The following is a 19549-nucleotide window of genomic DNA, read 5'->3' as shown; positions in this document are numbered from 1 at the left end:
AAGTACATTGTAAAGTGTATCAACCAAAGGTGTAAATTGTTACCTAGTCTGGTCAATGCTTGCTGCCATCTTCTGGTCAAAAGGGAAAACTGCAAGGAATGGACATCTGTAGAAATCAAGTTTTTGTTGAGGGCAGTGAGGGATGACTGGAAGAAGACAGAGGAGGGCAGACCGTTGATTGGCTGTCTGCCCCTTGGGTAACTTGTGTTGATCCAAAAGTCTTGTCACCTACACCCTTATTTTAAGTTCTCCTCCTTCCTCCTGGTCACAAAGTCCTATATGCCATTTCTTATTTGTGCAGCATAATATTTCCTAAAACAGTAAAGGAAAACTGGTTCTCCTCGTGATTGCAAATTGGAAATTAGTTGTGAGTAACAAAATTTAGATACAGCATTTTATTTAAAACATGAATGATGGGTTTTCAAATAAGGAGCCCCCAAGAAGTCTTCCTTGACACCATGAGTCTGCATTGGTTGATGTTCCTTTCACTCACATTCACTGTATCCTTCTGCCTACCATACTATAGGTATGTGATCATTACTCATTTCACTAGAGGTTTCCCTCTAAACTGAGAGCTTCATGGCCAAAATACTGTTCACTATTTTTTTTCCCAGTGCTTACATGTATATTGCTATAATTCTATTTTCGTTTTTAAGTAGTGCACTCATCACCAAATAATCAAATCCAGGACCTTCCATTAGCAAGGCAGGCAACACCCAGCCATGCAGGTATTTACTGAATGAATGGATAGATGGAGAGCTGGGTGGATAGATGGATGTATAAACTGATGGATCTGATTAGCTGAATATGTGGAGATATATATGGGTTTTCTTGTTGATTATCAAATTATTTAAAAATCCAGATTGGGTTTGGGGGGTTCTTTTGAAGGTACTGGCATTTGAATTCATGGCGTTGTGCATGCTAGGCAAGTATACTAGCACTTGAGCCACATGCTCTAACCCTTTGTGTTTGTGTTCTGGCGGGGAGCCAACTTCAGTCTATAATTGTTTTACTTCTACCTCCTACTTATCTCAGAGTACAGGCATTTGCCACCACACCTAGCTTGTTTTGGGTTTGCTTTGTGTTTTATTTTGTGTTGTTTGACTAGTACTGGGATTTGAACTCAGGCCCTCATGCTAACTTGGTTTGTTTGCTTAGCTTTCTACCACCTGAAACACATCTCCCACTCTTGCATTTTGGAGATGATTATTTTGAAGATGGAACCTTGTGGAGTTTTCTCTTTGGGCTGGCTTCAAACTGTGATCCTCTAGGTCTTAGCCTCTTTAATAGCTAGGATTATAGTCATGAGCTACCATCATCCTGTTTTCCTGGTTTTGTTTGTTTGTTTGGAGTAGGATATAGTTGACTTGTTTTTTTCTGCCTAGGCTGGCCTCGATCTATTAGAAAAGACATCAGGCAGAGAAAAAGAGGGCTTAGCATAGGCATGCAATGGGAAGACAGCACTTCAGCCTATCTCAGACATCTTGCATCATCTTTAGGGTTACAGAGATTGGCTTGGTTAACTAGGGAAAATTGGAGTCCTTGCTTTCCAATTGGTGAGTCTCCTTTCTGTTCCCTAAGTTTGGTGTGCCAGAGATTTGGTGCCTCATCCTTCTTTCCTTGTCTTTTGTCCTATTTACTTCCTCATTCTTTTGTAGCACCTTGCCTCCATTCTGTTGTCAGGCAGGTTTTGGTGTATCAGCTTATTCTGTGGTCTGCAAGCTATACAGGCTTCAATTCCCTGACTGCTTGGTTTTCTATTAACTCCTATCAGATGGAGATTTTGCAATGTAGTTCAGAAAGGGAATTTTGCCCATATAGCCACTTACATATTACAGACTCTCTTTCCATGAACAAAATTAGCTTACCATAACTCACGCAGAAATTAAAGGCAAGAATGGGTTGTTGCTGTGACTACCAATGCAATTTCTGAGCCTTTGGAACTGGCTTATGGGAGGAATTAGAGAGGATTTGGATAAGCAGGTTAGAAAAAGCCTAGGATACTGTATGCAGAGCTTAATGGGAGTTCTGGTAGAAACTGAGACCAGAATGCCAGTAGAATTGCAGACAGTGAACACTGCTCATAAGGTTCCATGTGGAATGAGAACTCTTGGGAATTGGGCTAGAAGCCATTCATGTTCTATTCTGGCAAAGAATTTGTCTATATTTTATCCATATCCTAAGACTTTGAGTTAGGCTGCATTAAAAAAAATAGACTAGTTCATTTGATGAAGGAAAATTCAGAATAGCATTGCATTCAGGCTGTAGCATTTGGGTTATTTCCAGTGGTTTTTAGCCAAGTTCACAGTGAGAAATGGGAGCATAAATCCATTAGAAGGATTTGAAGACTGTGTAGTTTGGCCAGACAAAGAATACATTTAAAGTTGTGGACAAGGAGGGTGTGGTTGATTAAAAAAATAGTGAAAAATCCAGTACTTTGTACCAGTGCAGTAGGAAAGATGCCTTGAAGGCATCACAGGAATTAACTAGATCCTACCCATCTTAGGAGGTAGGACATAAATGTTTGAACTCATTTGAAAGGCACTTCTTTGAGAAGAGCCCCAGATTCTTCTATATGTCCAAGGCTGCCTTGAGAAGTATTGCCCTGGGCTCAGTCACTCAACCACTCAGAGATAGCTGCAGTGAAGGCCTAAAGGGAGCTTTAACACTGAGCCACTGGCAGCCTTGGTTGCCTCCATGTGATGTGTTGCAGGCGTTCAGAATGCAAGACTGAAGGGCCAATGGATGCTTCTACACAGAATTCAAATGAAGGCCTGGAGATCCAGCAATGTGTAGCAGGGACAGCATCTCTGCAGGAAGCCTCTGAGAGGATGATGCATGAATCTATCAGGCAGAAGTCTAAGCTACAACAGAGAGTACAGGAAGTTAGAGATATCAGTTATACAGACTTTCTGCTGAGGAAAGCTGTCGGCCATGGGTGGATCCAGGCAAAAGAGAGGCCCTGTGGACTGAAAATGGCAAGGCCATGGGGCAGAGCTGCCCAAGTCTATTGTAGTTCACGTTAGAATGTGATTGTGTATGCCCCAGATGTCAAACCTGGAGCTACAGAATTTAATGTTTGCCTTGCTGGGTTCCAATCTTGCTTTATGCCTACTGCTATCCTACCTATGACCTCATTCTTCCCTATTGGAATAGAAATGTTTACTCGGTACATTATCTGTGTCTGGGAAGTATATAACCCTTTTGATTTTACAGGGGCTCACAGCTAAGAGATCGTCTTGGAGTCTCAGGAGAGATCTGGACATCAACTCTTGAACAACATCTGAGATGTTAAGATTTTGAGGAGTCTTGAAGATGGATTAAATTCACTTTACATTAAGAGATGGCCATGAACTTCTGGGGGCCAGGAGCAGAATATTATAGCTTGATTATGAAAAATGTATGGATATGTTGGACAGAGACTGGTCCCTGGTGATGCTATTTGGGGAAGTAGTGGAAACTTTGGAAGTTGTGGCCTAGCTAGAAGACATGAATTACTGAGAGTATGCCTTTGAAGGTTATACTGGATTCTGGATCTCCTTCTTTCATCTGTTTCCTGTCTGCCATCAGGTGAGCAGCTCCTACTCCACTTGCTCCTGCCCCCATTAGTTTACTCCTCACCCTTGTCCTGGAAACACAGAGCCAAATAACCCTGCACTGAATCTCTGAATCCAGGAAGAAAGTAAATAATTTCCCCTGGTAAGTTGTTCTCTCGGATATTTTGATTGCAGCACTGTGAAAATATCCCACATTAACCCTGTTCCTCATGGAGAGAAGGTATAAGCTGTAGGGAAGATGGTTCTGTCCTACTCAGGGTCTCAACTGTGAATTGTTGTCTGCTATCAGAAACTGGGGGATGGGGCCATACCTTGGTCCTGAGGGAAGCTAGGTGGTACCCTAAAAATACCATCTTCCTATGTCTATAACAAGAAACAATTAGTGTGTTTTAAGTTTTCCATGTTACTCTTTTTTTTTTTTTTTTTTTTTTTTTTAGTTTTTATTTTTTGCCAGTCATAGGGCTTGAACTCAGAGCCTGGGCACTGTCCCTGAGCCTCTTTTGCTCAAGGCAAGCACTCTACCACTTGAGCCACAGCACCATTTCTGGACTTTTTTGTGTATGTGGTATTGAGGAATTGAACCCAGGGCTTTGTGTGTGCTAGGCAAGCACTTTCCCACTTGGCCACACTTTCAGCCCCCATGTTACTCTTGGAAAGATATTTTTATTTCCACTGTGAGTCAGAACTAAGTATTCTTGGCGCTTTGCCACGTGGTCTTGGGTCAAAGACAGGAAAGATTTATATCATTATTGGGATTAGAAACTGTGAACAGCCCAACAGAATAAGTAATAAGTTCAATATGTTCTACCCTTTTAGATAAAAAGAATGGTGACTACAAGGTAAATAAACAAAGATTATTCTAAATACTGTATTTGGGGGGCCAGGTGTTCAGGGCAGACAGAAACTAGTAAGATGAAATAACCAGAGACAATTGAGCAGGTTTTCTCCTTAAGGCAGGTGCTTCTCTGATGCCTCCTTGCAGTTTCCATAGGGCATTCTTAATCCCCAATGTGTCCCTCACTGCGTGCCATGATGACAGGCTTATGGCCTCTAGCTTTCTTTAAAAAGCTCTCAGCTATTACACCTTCCTGCTGTCCTAATGATTCTGGAATGAAAATAAAAATGTGATTGACTTTCATTCATTTTGAGACCAGAGTTAACAGAAGTAGCTTGTTTTTCTTCACCAAGGTATGTTTCCCCACCATATGGATGTTAATTACAGATTCATTTTAGTTCATTGAGTTAAAATGAGGATAGTTGAATATATCCCTGATTTTCTTCTTCTTGTTGTTGGGCATGGGGCTCAAACTCAGGGTCTAGGCACTGTCACTGAGCTTTTTTGCTCAAGGCTAGCACTCTACCATTTTGAGCCACAGCTCCACTTCCAGTTTTCTGGTGGATAATTAGAGATGAGTCTCATAGCCTTTCCTGCCTGGGCTGGCTTTCAATTATAGTCCTTAGATCTCAGCCTCCTGACAACTAGGATTACAGGCATCAGCCACCAGCAACTGGTGGTTTATATCTTTGATTTCTATTGGTCCTGTGCAATGCCTTTCAGTTGATTATTTAGTCCTATTTAATGGATTCTATATTTCAGAAAATAAAATTTTAAATGTATGTAATTTCAAAAAATAAAAGTATAAAGATTATGAGGAAAATGATAGTAGAGTTGCTGGTGGTAGTTGAGCTTCTTTTTTCAAATTTCAGAATTATGTATCAAGAAATGTATATCTATACTATGGACAAATTAATTCTTTAAAAATATTAGTGACTAGTGAGACTGAAAGATAAGCTCAGCTAAATAGAATGTCCATGTAGCAGTTGTGCCTAAACTTTTTCCCAGATTGCAGAATAAGAGGTCTGAGAAGAAAACATCCAGACTGGTTAAGAGGTATTAAAAAAATCAGAATTGTCATAGCATATTTTATCTCTTTGCTTCTTTTATGCACCATTGAGTACACAGATAAATATATGTGCACTAAGCATAGAAGCATTACTGATTTATAGTAAATCAATTGTATATCTCTTTTGATTAAAGTCAGGAGAGCCTGGTTCACAGAATGGAGCAACTATACTTCCTGAGAACAGAGACTTTGATTTGTAGTCCCACACTCAAAATATTTCCTGGCACATTTGAGCAGAAACAATAATAATTTATTGAGTAAATAGATGGGTGGACAGTAAAATGAGCAACATTAGCACCAAATTGTTTTGAAATCTCTCATAGTACTTTGGTAGGAAGATTAGCCTTGAAAGCTTGAAGCAAGGAATCTAATGAGATGGCTGATTAAAAAGCCAAAAATAAGGGACTAAAGTGAACAGTGGGAAGAGCTATGTGTGTTCGTCATCATGATTTGTGTTCAACATGCAGCAGAAGCTCAGAAAGCTGAATCTCAAGCCTAGACTCCCAACTATGTTAGTATTCCTTTGATAGAGATTATGTCACTTCTTACCTTGTTGTCTACTCAGTTCTCAGCAATATCAGCTACATCTGATCATGTGATCACATAGGATGCCCAATTTTGGCCAAGTATGTTATGAAAAAGATTATATGCAAGAGATACTTCTTTCTGCTTTTCTGTGACATATGTCAACTTTGATTGCTATTTTTCAGTCTTCTCTTTTTCCCCATATATATCTTACATCCTTCTTCTGAGATATGTTGCACATTGAACACAAATCATAATGACAACTGACATAGAACACAATTGGCTATGCGCCTTCCTTCCTATTGATAAATGTTCCTTCAAGGAAGTATGTGTTTCTACATTTATAACTCAATCAATAGGTGCTTTAAATATTGAAAATTGAGGCTGGTCTTGTCTACTGGCTGCTGAGGGCATTTATGAAACTCAGTCTACCCATTTGTAGCTCAGTCTACCCATTGATATTTTGAGGGAAAATTAGATGTGGCCAAGTTAAGGGTTTAGATGTTACCACTTGAAGGAGTAATAAAAACTATTTTCTACTGCAGCAGCTCAGCTGCTCTTTCAGAACACCCTCCTCACTCAGCACAACAACTCACATTTTACTACTTTAGCTGGAACTGGTGGTTTAAAAAAAACTATTTTAACCTAATATATTCAGCAATATCAAATGACCCCATCTAACAGACTCAAGGAAGAAACTACATTCTGAAGATAGCAGCAGAAAAAGCAAGGGGCAAGAGACCCTCAGAGGCTCAATGCCAAGTGCTTTGGCCTTCTTCAGGAGGGAGTTTGAGCTACTCAGGATCTCTCCAGGGATGGAGAGGCTAAGGATATGCAGATTTAGCAATACATGGCTCTAAGAAGACTAATCATTCTAACCCACATCATGTGGCCTACAACCATATTCCAGCCAGGAGAAAATAAAGCAGCCTCATTACATGTATAAGCTTATAAGGGAAATCAGTAACTTCTCTTTTCACCACTTTCTCCCCTTTTTTGTTTGTATGAACTCTCTCAAATGTTTTAAAAAGGAAACCACAACTATAAAGACTTTATTTATATGTCTACAATAAACATGTGATCATGTCTGAGCTATAGTTCATTTCTAAGTCAGAGTTTGAAAGATGGAAGCATAGCACACTCTCCTGGCTCATGTGTATCAAAACAATGGGATTAAGCTCTTCTCTCTTGTTTCCTAATGTACAATTTATACATGTGATCTCCTTCATTCCCTACCCTACTCTTTCTCTTAATCTTTTTCTTTGTTTTTCTTTCCCTCCTTCCCTTCCTCCTGTCTTTTTGTTTCAGAGAGTTTTCTTTTTCAGAAGAAATGCTATGATTGTAAATATCAAAAAGAGGCTCAAAACTTTTCTCTACTACTACCACCTGGATCCAGCCACTGTCACATTCTCTAGTATAAATCCTCTCAGATTTTTTTTCTATGCAAATGCTCACCAAGATGAACATGTGCCTAAAGCACCAGAACATACAGCAGGAGTTCAAAACTGACAGCCATTGATATTTTTCTACCAATCTGTTGACAATATTCTAAATATGCATTGTTTAATACGATCATTTCAGTAGCACAAGTTGCTTAACACTTCCCCTATATGAGGATAATGAATGCTAATTCTTACTCCTCCCTGTTATAAACTTTGAAGTAAACATCCTTATTCATACAGGTACACACATATGCCCATTTTTTTGTCTAAGATCTACAAAAATTCTCACTATAGCTGTTTGAGCTGTCTCTTTTTTTTTTTTTTTTTTTTTTTGGCCAGTCCTGGGGCTTGGACTCAGGGCCTGAGCTCTGTCCCTGGCTTCTTTTTGCTCAAGGCTAGCACTCTGCCACTTGAGTCACAGCGCCACCTCTGGCCATTTTCTATATATGTGGTGCTGGGGAATTGAACCCAGGGCCTCATGTATAAGGGGCAAGCACTCTTGCCACTAGGCCATATCCCCAGCCCCGATCAGTCTCTCCTTGTTAAAACTTTGTAGACATTAGTTTCCTCAATTATAAATAAGTAACAATTTCTGTTTTACAAAGTTGTATTAAGGAATTCTGTATGTGAAGTGCTTGCTATAATTTTGGATCAGAGATAGCACTTAATAAGTGGTATATTAGCCTCAGAATAATTTGCTGGAAGTAGAACATATTGGCTCAAGGTTTACAGGGAATATTGTTGTTGTTGTTATTTAAGTAGTTGTATAAAGGGGTTTCGATTATACATCAGTTTATGAGCACAATGCATCTTGATCAATGTCACTCCGTCATCATTCTTGCCTGGTTTACAGGGTTTTGATACTTTCTGTCAAATGGCCATCCAGAAAGATGATACCAATTTCTGAGGTTATGGCTGAGATTACCTGTGTACCATCTTCTTCAGAACTCTGAGTACTGAAATACCATAAATAGATGAGCTGATATGGAGATTTAGAATGATTTAAAACAAAAAAAAATTAAAAGGACTAGAATGAGGAATTAAAACAGAATCAGCAAGTAAAATAAAGCTGAGAAAAATTAAAAGAGTAAGCTTTCCTCTCAGCCATGAGCCTTCTTTTTAATCATGAAGAAGTTACAAGCTCTTTGAACAGACAGTGAACATCAAATTGACAAGGACAAGCCTGACAAATGTGTGCTTTAATGTTATCAATTGCATCTATTTGGGGTAAGCTTAAACTTAGTCTTCATGTTTTTGAATAATGACGTGTTTCGAGTAATAGACCCATCTCTGCTTGGTAACTGAAAAATGACTAGAGTTTGCTAGACAATGTGATCACCCATGATCAGCTCAGAAAACCCGGACAAGAGCCACCATTTTGTGTCTTACTCTCATCTCCAGTGTGTGAAATAAGAGATGGCTCTCTTCCTTTTTCTTGTTTCTTCCAACTCTATCCTATTTTACTAAAATCTATACTGACTAAATTTTCTCCTTGAAGTGGAGATGTGACTTAAGTAAGTAGTAAAGCAACAACCTTGAGCGAAAAGGCCAAGCAAGAGCTCCAGCCCAACTATCAGCATGAAATTTCCACTTTCCAGACTCTCCTTTTTGAAAGATCTCTTGAAATTGCTTCTTATTGTGAAGCTCAAGTTACTGGGAAATGTGTAGAAACTGGGATCCCATTGTGCATTCTTTAGTAAGATTGTTGTTAAGGTTTTTTCTTTAATCTGTTACTTTTATACATGGTATTTATTTTCTAATTTTTGTGTATATTTTGTTCACTGGAAATGACATATTCTCATACATTTAGCACATTTTTGTCTATCCTTTTATAAGTTGTCCATGTGAATCAGTTTTAAACTTTTCTTTCTTTTTGGCAGTCCGGAGGCTTGAACTCAGGATCTTGCATTTACTTGTCCTTTGATTGCAATGTTTGTGTGTTTCCTTTATCCTTTTAAAGGTATATGGTAACACTGTATAGTTATTTTGTTTTATGATCTAGTATGATCAAAGAAAAGGATTAAGTCACATGTATAATTATTGGTAGTTGAGCTTTAATCTTGTTTTATGTTTCAGGTTAGTGTACTTTTATAGTATTATTGTACACATTTTATACATTATAGTATAGTTTTATTCTTTTGGTTGAGGGAAAGAGACTCAGACCACTCAAGTCATACCTCCACTTCCAGCTATTTGGTAGTTTATTTGAGTCTCTTGGACTTTCCTGCCTAGCCTGACTTCAAACCATAATCCTCAGATCTCAGCATCCTGAATAGTTTAGGATAACAGTCACAAGCTGAAAGTACCTAGACACAATATTTTTAATATGTGGTGGTAACGGAGTTTTAAGTCAGGACATCATACTTGCTATGCTGGTGTTCTACCACTTGAGCCATGCCCCTAGCCTTGCTTTTAGCTGATTATTGGCTGAACTGGGTAGCTAGTATTACAAGCAGGAACTCCTAGCACCCAACACACAAAATATTTTTGATAAAGTGAAAAGGCAACTCAGTAGAGAAGAGTGAGATTTTCCATAGATCACACTGGAGCAATTGAACATATATGGGGGGAAAAGATCTCAACCAATGTCTATGTGCTATAAATTAGAATAAATCGTGGACCTTAATATAAAATGTAAAACAATAAAAATTTTAGTTATAAACATAGAAGATCTTCAGTACCTAAAGTTAATCAATGACTTCTTAAATTGGCATCCAAAGCATAATTCATAAAAGGAAAACTTGATAAAAGTACTTCATCAAAATTTTAAAAACCTTTTCTCAGCGAAAGGCTTTGTTGAAAATTTATCAGAAAGAAAACTACAACTAGAATAAGATATCAGCAAATGAGATATCTAGCAAAGGACTAATTTCTAGAATCCATAAAGAACTCCTAACAACTGATTTTTATCTTATTTTTTGTGGGGCTAGAGGTTGAACCTAGGGCCTTGCACTTGTTAGGCAAGTTCTCTACCTCCCAACTACATTTCCAGTATCCCTAATATGAAGCTCTATCCCCAATAAGAGTAACTCTTGACACAGTAAACGAAGGAAAATTCAAATAGTGATCAAAATAAACAAACAAAAAGATGTTCGATATCATTAGTCATTAGGGACACGCATACCTAACAGATGACTGAAGTGAAAGATCATAACTATATCAAATTCTGGTGAAGAAATGGAAAAATTGGGTCACTCCTGCATTGCTAATGGAAATGTGAAGTGATTCAGTTACTTTGAAAACAGTTCTCAGTTCCTTTAAAAACTAAACATGGAACTCCCATAATACTCACTAGCTCTACATTTCTCAGTGAAATGCCAACTTATGTTTACAGAAATTTCTATCAAAACTTCATTCATAACGGCCATTCTCCAGAAGCAACCTAGATAACCTTGAATGTGTGAATGGTTAAATAAATCATGGTGTATCCACACAATGGAATTCTACTCCATAAAAAAAGAGGAAGAAGTTGCTGATACGAGCAACAATGCAGATGAATCACCAGAAAATTATGCTGAGTGGAAAATACCAACTCCAAAGTAACCCAGGCTGTGTTTTTCCATTTTTATGACATTCCTAGAATGATATTATAGAAATGGAGGTCAGATTAGTGGTTTCTAGTGTATAAGGAAAGTATTAGGGGTGGGAGAGTGGGCAGTGTGAAGACAATGTGATTGAAACACTGGTGAAAATGCTCTGAGGCTTAACGTTATCAACACTAATATCCTTGTGCTATTTGGTACACTGTAGTTTGCAAGAGTGAGAGAAACTGGGAAATAGAGTCCATAGGATCTTTCTGTGTTACATCTTGTAATTGCTGTGGTCTATTAGTATCTCAAAACAAAAAGATTAACAGAATTAAAAATAAAAATGTTTATGGTAGCTCTTGTACCTGCTATCGTTTGAGTATTTGCTGCCTTGAAATCACATTTTAAAATTTAATTGCTATATAACAGTACTAAGAAGTAATTAGGCCATGAAGGATTCATTCTCATGGGAGCACTAAATGACTTAATGGAAGGCCTTTTGGGTGTGGGCTAGTTTATCCTCCAGTGGCCTAGTGCAGGCATGTTTGCATTTCAATGGCTAATAGGCACAGGACAAGCCCAATTGTGCAGGTGTTTTTCAAGATATGCTTGTCCAGGATAGGCTTGACAAAAATTATTGTCTTGATTGGCTTAAGCAAGTCACATGACAAAATGTAGAATTAAAGGGTGCGGCTGAATGCCCCACTTCTGGCAGGGGAGCACTCCTGAGTGAAATAACAAGATTCATAGATAGGCAAAATTATGGAGCCAGTGACAAAGTTATTACAGGTTGGATCAGAAACAAACCAACATATATTGTGAGAGGTAATGATACCTATTATAAGAAAAAAATAAAGCATATTATGAAAATACTAACGAAGTAGAGGTAGAGATGGAGGAATGATGCTAATTTTGATTAGATGTTTGAAGAAAGCCTGTTTGATTAGGAGATATAGAGGTAAGATTTTAATAAAATGAGGGATTATTTAGGGGCACATGAAGGACAGAAATTAAAAAGACAAAATATTTTTTAAAAATACTAAACAAATGAAAGTGAAGAGACGCAGCTGGAAATTGTAAACTAGCATTCCCATGCATCAACTCAAGTATTCCATGATCACTTTCATCTATTTATTAAATGCATCAAAATCACACCTTTTTTTTGTTAGTGGTACTGTGGGGTTTAGCTCAGGACTTCATGCTAGGCAGGTGCTGAAATAAATATTTCATGCTGAGTCAGTTACTGTGTTTTTATACCAAAAGTATGGATGAATTTGTAGAATTTTATTGAATTATTCCTAGGTAGAATAGATTTTGAATGTTTTCAGACACCAAAGAAAATTCTGGACATACCCAGTGATTAGAGTTAAACATTTTAAAAAATAGTTGTTTAATATGACTTTGAAGAAGAAAACAAAATCAAATTTGTGTTCAATACCAGAAAGTTGTGTAAACTGTTTTGATATTTTTTAAGAATCTATATGAAAATCAATAAACCTTTAGTATTCCATAATTAGCACTCCATTGGGAGATAAATCAATTCAGTAGCAAAAATATTGCTTTAAAATGCTATAAAACATTACTAACTTTGAATTGATGTGAAGTTCAGTTAAAATTATGTTTAGGAGTTGTTTTTTATAAAGTATTTATATTTTCTATCATTAAAGTGAAAGGTTGACAAAGAGGAAGGGGGAATGCACTTATAAAATTTAGTGTATATTTTACAAAATTAGGACACTTGAGAGGAGGTTGAGAAGAATGAGGGAATGGTGAAAAGGATGACATTGATCAAGATTCATTGTACTCATCTACTACTTGGTTGAATGGCAACCCGTTTGTACAGCAATTTAAAGATACATCTGTTTGTCTTAGAAATCTGTCCTTAAAATAAATTACCTAGGGATCAACCTAACTAAAGACGTGAATGACCTATTTAATGAGAACTATAAAAATCTAAAAAGGAAAATCAAAGAGGACACAAGGAGATGGAAAGACCTCCCATGCTCATGGGTAGGTAGAATCAATATAGTGAAAATGGCCATATTGCCCAAATTGTTATACAAATTCAATGCAATCCCCATCAAGATCCCAGCTACATTCTTCACTGAAATAGAGAAAGCAACCCATAAATTAATATGGAACAGCAAAAGACCTAGAATAGCCAAAGCAATTCTAGGCAAAAAAGCAGTGCAGGAGGTATCACAATACCAGATTTCAAGCTCTATTATAGAGCCATCATAACAAAAACAGCCTAGTATTGGTATAAAAACAGACCTAAAGACCAATGGAATAGAATAGAAGACCCAGAAATAAAACCACACTCTTACAGTCAGCTGATATTCGACAAAGGAGCTAAAGACATACAATGGAAAAAACATAGTCTCTTCAACTACTGGTGCTGGGAAAACTGGGCAGCCATATACAGAAAACTCAAAGTAGACCCTAGCCTATCACCATGCACCAAGATGAACTCAAAATGGATCAAGGACCTCAACATCAGACCTGAATCTTTGAAACTACTGAAGGACAGAGTAGGAAAGACGCTAGAACTTATAGGCACAGGAAGGAACTTCCTGAATAGAGTCCCAGGGGCACAACAGATAGAGGAGAGTCTCCACAAATGGGACTACTACAAAATAAAAAGTTTCTGCACAGCTAAAGACATAGCCACCAGACTAGAAAGACAGCCAACCATATGGGAAAGGATCTTTACCAGCACAGCAACAGACAAAGGCCTAATATCTGTCATCTACAGAGAACTAAAAAAACGAATCCCCTCCAAGCCCAGTAAACCAATTATGAAATGGGCAAAGGAGCTCAAGAGAGACTTCACAAGAGAAGAGATAAAAAATGGCAAAGAAACATATGAGGAAATGTTCAACATCCCTGGCAGTAAAGGAAATGCAAATAAAAACAACCCTGAGATACCACCTCACTCCAGTTAGAATGGCCTATACTCTGAGCTCAGGCAACAACAAATGCTGGAGGGGATTCCGGGAAAGAGGAACCCTTCTCCACTGTTGGTGGGAGTGCAAATTAGTACAACCACTTTGGAGAACAGTATGGAGGTTCCTCAAAAAGCTCAACATAGACCTACCCTATGACCAGCCATACCACTCCTAGGCATCTATCCTAAACAGCAAGTCCCAAGATATCAAAGACATTTGTACTTCCATGTTTATCGCGGCACAATTCACAATAGACAAAATATGGAAACAACCCAGATGCCCCTCCACAGATGAATGGATCCAAAAAATATGGTACCTATACACAATGGAATACTACACAGCAATTAGAAATGATGAAATATTGGTATTTACAGGGAAATGGTCAGAACTTGAACAAAGAATGTTGAGCGAGACAAGCCTAGAACACAGAAAACAAAGGGGCATATCTCCTTGATATATGACTGTTAAGGTTGGGTGTGGGGGTAGGACAGTAGAGACCAGGACTGCAAAACAAAAAACTTCTTGTCAAATGGTATTTCCCACAAGTTTGGGTCAGCGATCTTACATTATGTAACTAAAACCAAACAACTACTAAACATAAGAAGGTCTAAAATAGACCTCTCAGTGGATCACAATAGCTCAAAAGCTATATATGTATGATCATATAAGTAAAGGATAAGCAAACTCTATTGTTGTCATTATATTTAAAGTTCTATGTGAATTTCCTTTGACATATGCCATGTGGCTACTGTATATGTTTTTGGTAGACTGGGTATTGTGTATATGCCTACCTGATCTAGGGAAAGGAAAGAAAAACAAGGGTGTAAGATATCACAAGAATACTCACTGCCCTATTATGTAACTGTACCCCTTTTGCACAACACCTTGTCAACAAATTTAATTAAAAAAAAAAAAAAAAAGAAATCTGTCCTTAAATTTGTAGACCCAGTTTGGGAGGGCTTCATATTAAGAGACATTCCACTAGATGGTGCTCAATAGCTCCCTGGAGGGCACAGGAGAAAACCTTTTGAGTCAGTAGCCGATGCCCAATTCAGCGTTTAATGCACATGAAACTAAATTAGTGAATCCAAGACAGAAACTCCTCAGATATCAAAAGCAGGATGTATAATCTAAAAACAGTATTAGAAATGATAATTGATAGAAACTATTTTGCTTAGCAGCAAAAAATACAATGATTAGTTGCAAGGAAGAAATTCTGGAATGTTATATGCTCTTTTAGAAATAATGTTTTGTAAAATACAACAAATGGAAAATTTTAGGTATTAAGGAGTCTTAACAAGTGATTGTTGAACTAAATAATTCAAATAAAAGCAAACTGGTGGTACACATGAGACACCAATACATCCATATCCCCCCTTATTTTACATTGAACCAATTATTCTACATTGTCTTTTTATTAGTATGCATTAGTTGTACAAGGGAGGTTTTATTGACATTGTAACACATGTGGACAATGAATCCTAATCAATCTCAGCCCTTTATCACTCTTTCCCATTCTACTCCTCCTTCTTAAAACAATTTCAACAGGTTTCATTGTTCTAGTTTCATACATGTAAACAAACTACACAACCATATTCATTCCCATTCATCCTCTTTTCATAGCCTATTTCATAATTATAAATCTTTTATCTGTGTCCTTGCACATTAATTCTCTATATAAAAGACAAAAGTTATTATTGCACGACATAGAATATATTATTTACTGAAGTATTGGATCAGATTATAACTTCTGCAACAAATCTGTGTGTGTACATGTATATACATACTGGGAGCAAAGGATTTATTGTTTTCTCCTCTCCTGGCCTACATGTTTATGATGGCTGCAGTAGTATGCCTTACCAAGATGTATAGAAGTACATGAACTTAGAACATGGTTTTATATATAGTTTTTTTTAAGTATCTTTTATTTTTTGTCAGTTGTGGGGCTCCAACTTGTCTGGGCACTGTCTCTGAGCTCTTTTGCTCAATCTTAGTGCTCTACACCTTGAGCCACAGCACCACTTCCCGTTTTCTGGTGGTTAATTGAGATAAGAGTCTCATAGACTTTCCAGCTCAGGCTGACTTGGAAATGTGTTCTTTAGATCTCAGCCTCCTGAGTAGCTATGATTACAGGTGTGGGCCACCAGCACCCAGCTCCAACTTTTTGGTGGTTAATGGGACTTTTCTGCCCAAGCTGGCGGTTCTCAGATCTCAGCCTGCTAAGTAACTACCAGCACCTGACTAACAATGAGCTCAATTTCCTTTCCCTTTTCTGTGAACTACTGATTGAACTGGAACTTGTGTAACCACAATATATGTTGTAACCTGAGCCATCACCTACAATGTGAATTATTTATTGTTTGTTTGTTTATTATTTTAGGCATAGCCATTCTATGTATCTCAGGTTAAAAGGCAAAGCTGCTCTCAAACTCATGACCCTCCAGCTTTAGCCTCTCCAGTGGTGAGGTAATAGGTATGTATTACTACTAGCATGCAGATCCAACACCAGCCCATGAAACACTGCCTTTCCTATCTGATGCAAACTATCTGTTAATACATTACTTAAAAGCCAGAGTTAGTGGAGAATTCATTTATGGGTGACCTCTCATATCCTGTCTAAATCAAGACTAGCTAAAAAATGAGGAGGCTGCCTAAACTGATCAAACAAAGTCAGTCAGCTAAATATGCATTTAGCTCCCACTGCCTAATTTCATGCTCCTCAACTGCAAGACAGGAATCGAGTCGACATTTCATATGTAGCCTATTGCTATATCCTTCACTTTGACCCACCTCACACTTTACTGACTGACCTGTACTTGATCATCTGAGTCCTTGGCCCTTAGACTCATTACCTATTTATAGACTGGAAGTTGCTGCCTATCCTGACACTTAATGTTCTTTCTGGCCCTGATCCTGGCTTCTCTCTTCACCTATAATTTGCACTTGCTCTTTGATGATACTACTTCTGTCTCTCAGTCATGTATCCTTGACACAGACTTCCTTCCACAGAACAGTGAGTGTCTACATAATCATTCACTGAATACAAAAACTAAGTAGTGAAAGGGAGAAAAGCATGCTCCAGGGAATCAAGTAACCTCAAGTATTGAGTATGCAAGGAGAAAGAGTTGAACACTTAGAAGAAGAGTTCTCAACTCAGAGTTAAATTTTTAAGGAGAAGGACTCTTGGCTGTTTTTGTTGTTGTTATTGTATCTGAGTTCTGAGTGTGGAGAATGACAAAGTTAATTCTGAGGTCTCAAGATGATGTTGATTCTGCAAATGTTGGGCAAAATGCAAGGTGGATTCAAGTGCTGCTAAATTGATGTGATGAAGCATGAATGACTGCTGGCCACTTGAGGGGGAAAGGTCAGAGAAGATGCTCTGAAGAGATGACATTTTTAGTAACAAACTGAATGACAAGAACCATCTCTGTAAAACTAACCACGAGGAAGTCAAAGATCAACACACACTGATGGGCATCAGCATTTGGGAATGGTAACCACTTTCTTTTTGTTTCTCTCTCGCGCTCTCGCTCTCTTTTTTCTTTCTGGTACTGGGTTTGTTCTCATGCTTGCTTTGCTTCCTTGCTTGTCTTACCTGCGCATGACTGTCATTCTACTGAAGTCACACTTACAAGCCTGCTTTATTGCTGGCTATTATAGGAATGAAGTCCTGTGGATTTTTCTACCATGAATAGTTCTGGACCATGATCTTCCAGACACAGCCTCCTGAGTAGTTAGGATTACAGGCATGAGCCATCAGCACTCAAGTGGAACTACCTTTAGATATTAGAGCCAGAGAATGTGCTCAAAAATTTCTTATTACAAGTCTTTCTTTTGATATTTTATTAATTCTGTTAAGGCAACATATTCATATAGTTTTACTTTTTAAATACTTTTACCAAATACCTGTGCATATATAAGGTATTAAAGTCTAATGTAGAATCATATACCTTCCATCATTCTTATAGGTTCTTCCTAAAACACCTCAAATTAGCACACTGGAAATAATTACTTTAAAAGAATTTTTAAATTCCTTATATTATAAATTCATAGGAAGTTGTGAACTTTTGTTTAAAAATAGAAGTCCCCAAGGCTAGCGACTTAAAGAATTGTAAAGCAAATATCAAAACCAGGAGAAAAAGACATCAGTATTATGCTTGGAACTTATGTAGATTTCAATGTCTTACATGTTGGAATATGTGTGTTGTTTTATGCAATTCTATATATCTATTATTGCAATCAAGATTCTCTAGTGTACCATAAAGAAAAGATTTGGCCCTGCTACTCATTTATTGCCACATCCACCTACTGCGTTCAAGCCTAACCTTTGACAACCACTAACCACTTCCCCATTTCTGTAATTTAAGAAAAGTGTTTTAGCTGGATGTGATGGCTCATGCCTATAGTCTCGGCTACTCAGGAAATATAGAGAGGAGGATGATAGTCTGGGACTGACCTGGCAAAAATTCAAGACCCTTTCTGAAAAATAACTAAAAGGCCAAAAAAGAGTCATGGTTCAAGTGGTAGAGTGCTTGTCTAGCAAGCAAAAGACCTTGAAGTTCAAATCCCAGTACTGCCAAAATAATGGTAATAATTTGTTTGTGGTGTTAAGGATAAAACCCTGGAACTTGCTTATGCTTGCTAGAGAAACATCTTACCACTGAGCCTCAAACATACTCTAATTCAAGAAAATCTTATACATTGAAGCTGGATATGGTGGCAAATGCATATAATCCCAGCACTTGGTAGGCTGAGGATTTCAAATTTGAGACCAGCCTGTGGATTACATAATGAAGAAAAAAAGCAAGAACCTAAACAACAAGAGGAGGATTTTATTTTTATTTTTTTATTTTTTGATAGTCCTAGGCCTTGGACTCAGGGCCTGAGCACTGTCCCTAGCTTCTTTTTGCTTGAGGGTAGCACTCTGCCACTTGAGCCACAGCACCCCTTCTGGCCGTTTCCTATATATGTGGTGCTGGGGAATCAAACCCAGGGCTTCATGTATAAGAGGCAAGCACTCTTGCCTCTAAGCCATATCCCCAGCCCCAAAGAGGATGTTTTATATACCAAATCATACCGTTTCCATGTAACATAATTCCCATGAGATCTATCCAAGTTGTGTTTTGCATTGGTAGTTCATTTTTTATTACCAAGTAATATTCCAGAGAATACAAATGTACCACAGTTTAAACATTCTTCAGTGGGAAAAAAAATGGGGGCTGCTTTCAGTTTGGGCTACTATGAATAAAGCTGTTCTGAACATTCATGTGAGAACACCTTCCTTTTGGAAAAATGTCTTCAAATATAATTTCTTGTCTGTATGGAAAACACGTTTAATTTTTGTAGAAATTGCCCATTTCCGAAGTGGTTGTATCTTTTCACATCAGTATGTCCACTATCTGCCTGATCCAGATTATCCATATCCTCAGCAGCATTGGTGTTAGCACTATTTTTTTTTAAACCCTGTTGATGTCATTGAGCAGATTTTCATGTGCTTTTTAGCTATCTGCAAAACTTTGGGAAATAAATGTGTGTGTGTGTGTGTGTGTGTGTGTGTGTTTGTGCCAGTACTGGAAGCTTGAATTCAGGAGCTCAGCTCTTGGCTTCCCCCCACCCTCACATCTGGCTCTCTGCCACTTGAGCCAT

This window comes from Perognathus longimembris, chromosome 1, assembly GCF_023159225.1.
Source record: "Perognathus longimembris pacificus isolate PPM17 chromosome 1, ASM2315922v1, whole genome shotgun sequence".
NCBI classification, from domain to species: domain Eukaryota; kingdom Metazoa; phylum Chordata; class Mammalia; order Rodentia; family Heteromyidae; genus Perognathus; species Perognathus longimembris.
Note: the sequence above shows the minus strand (reverse complement) of the source record.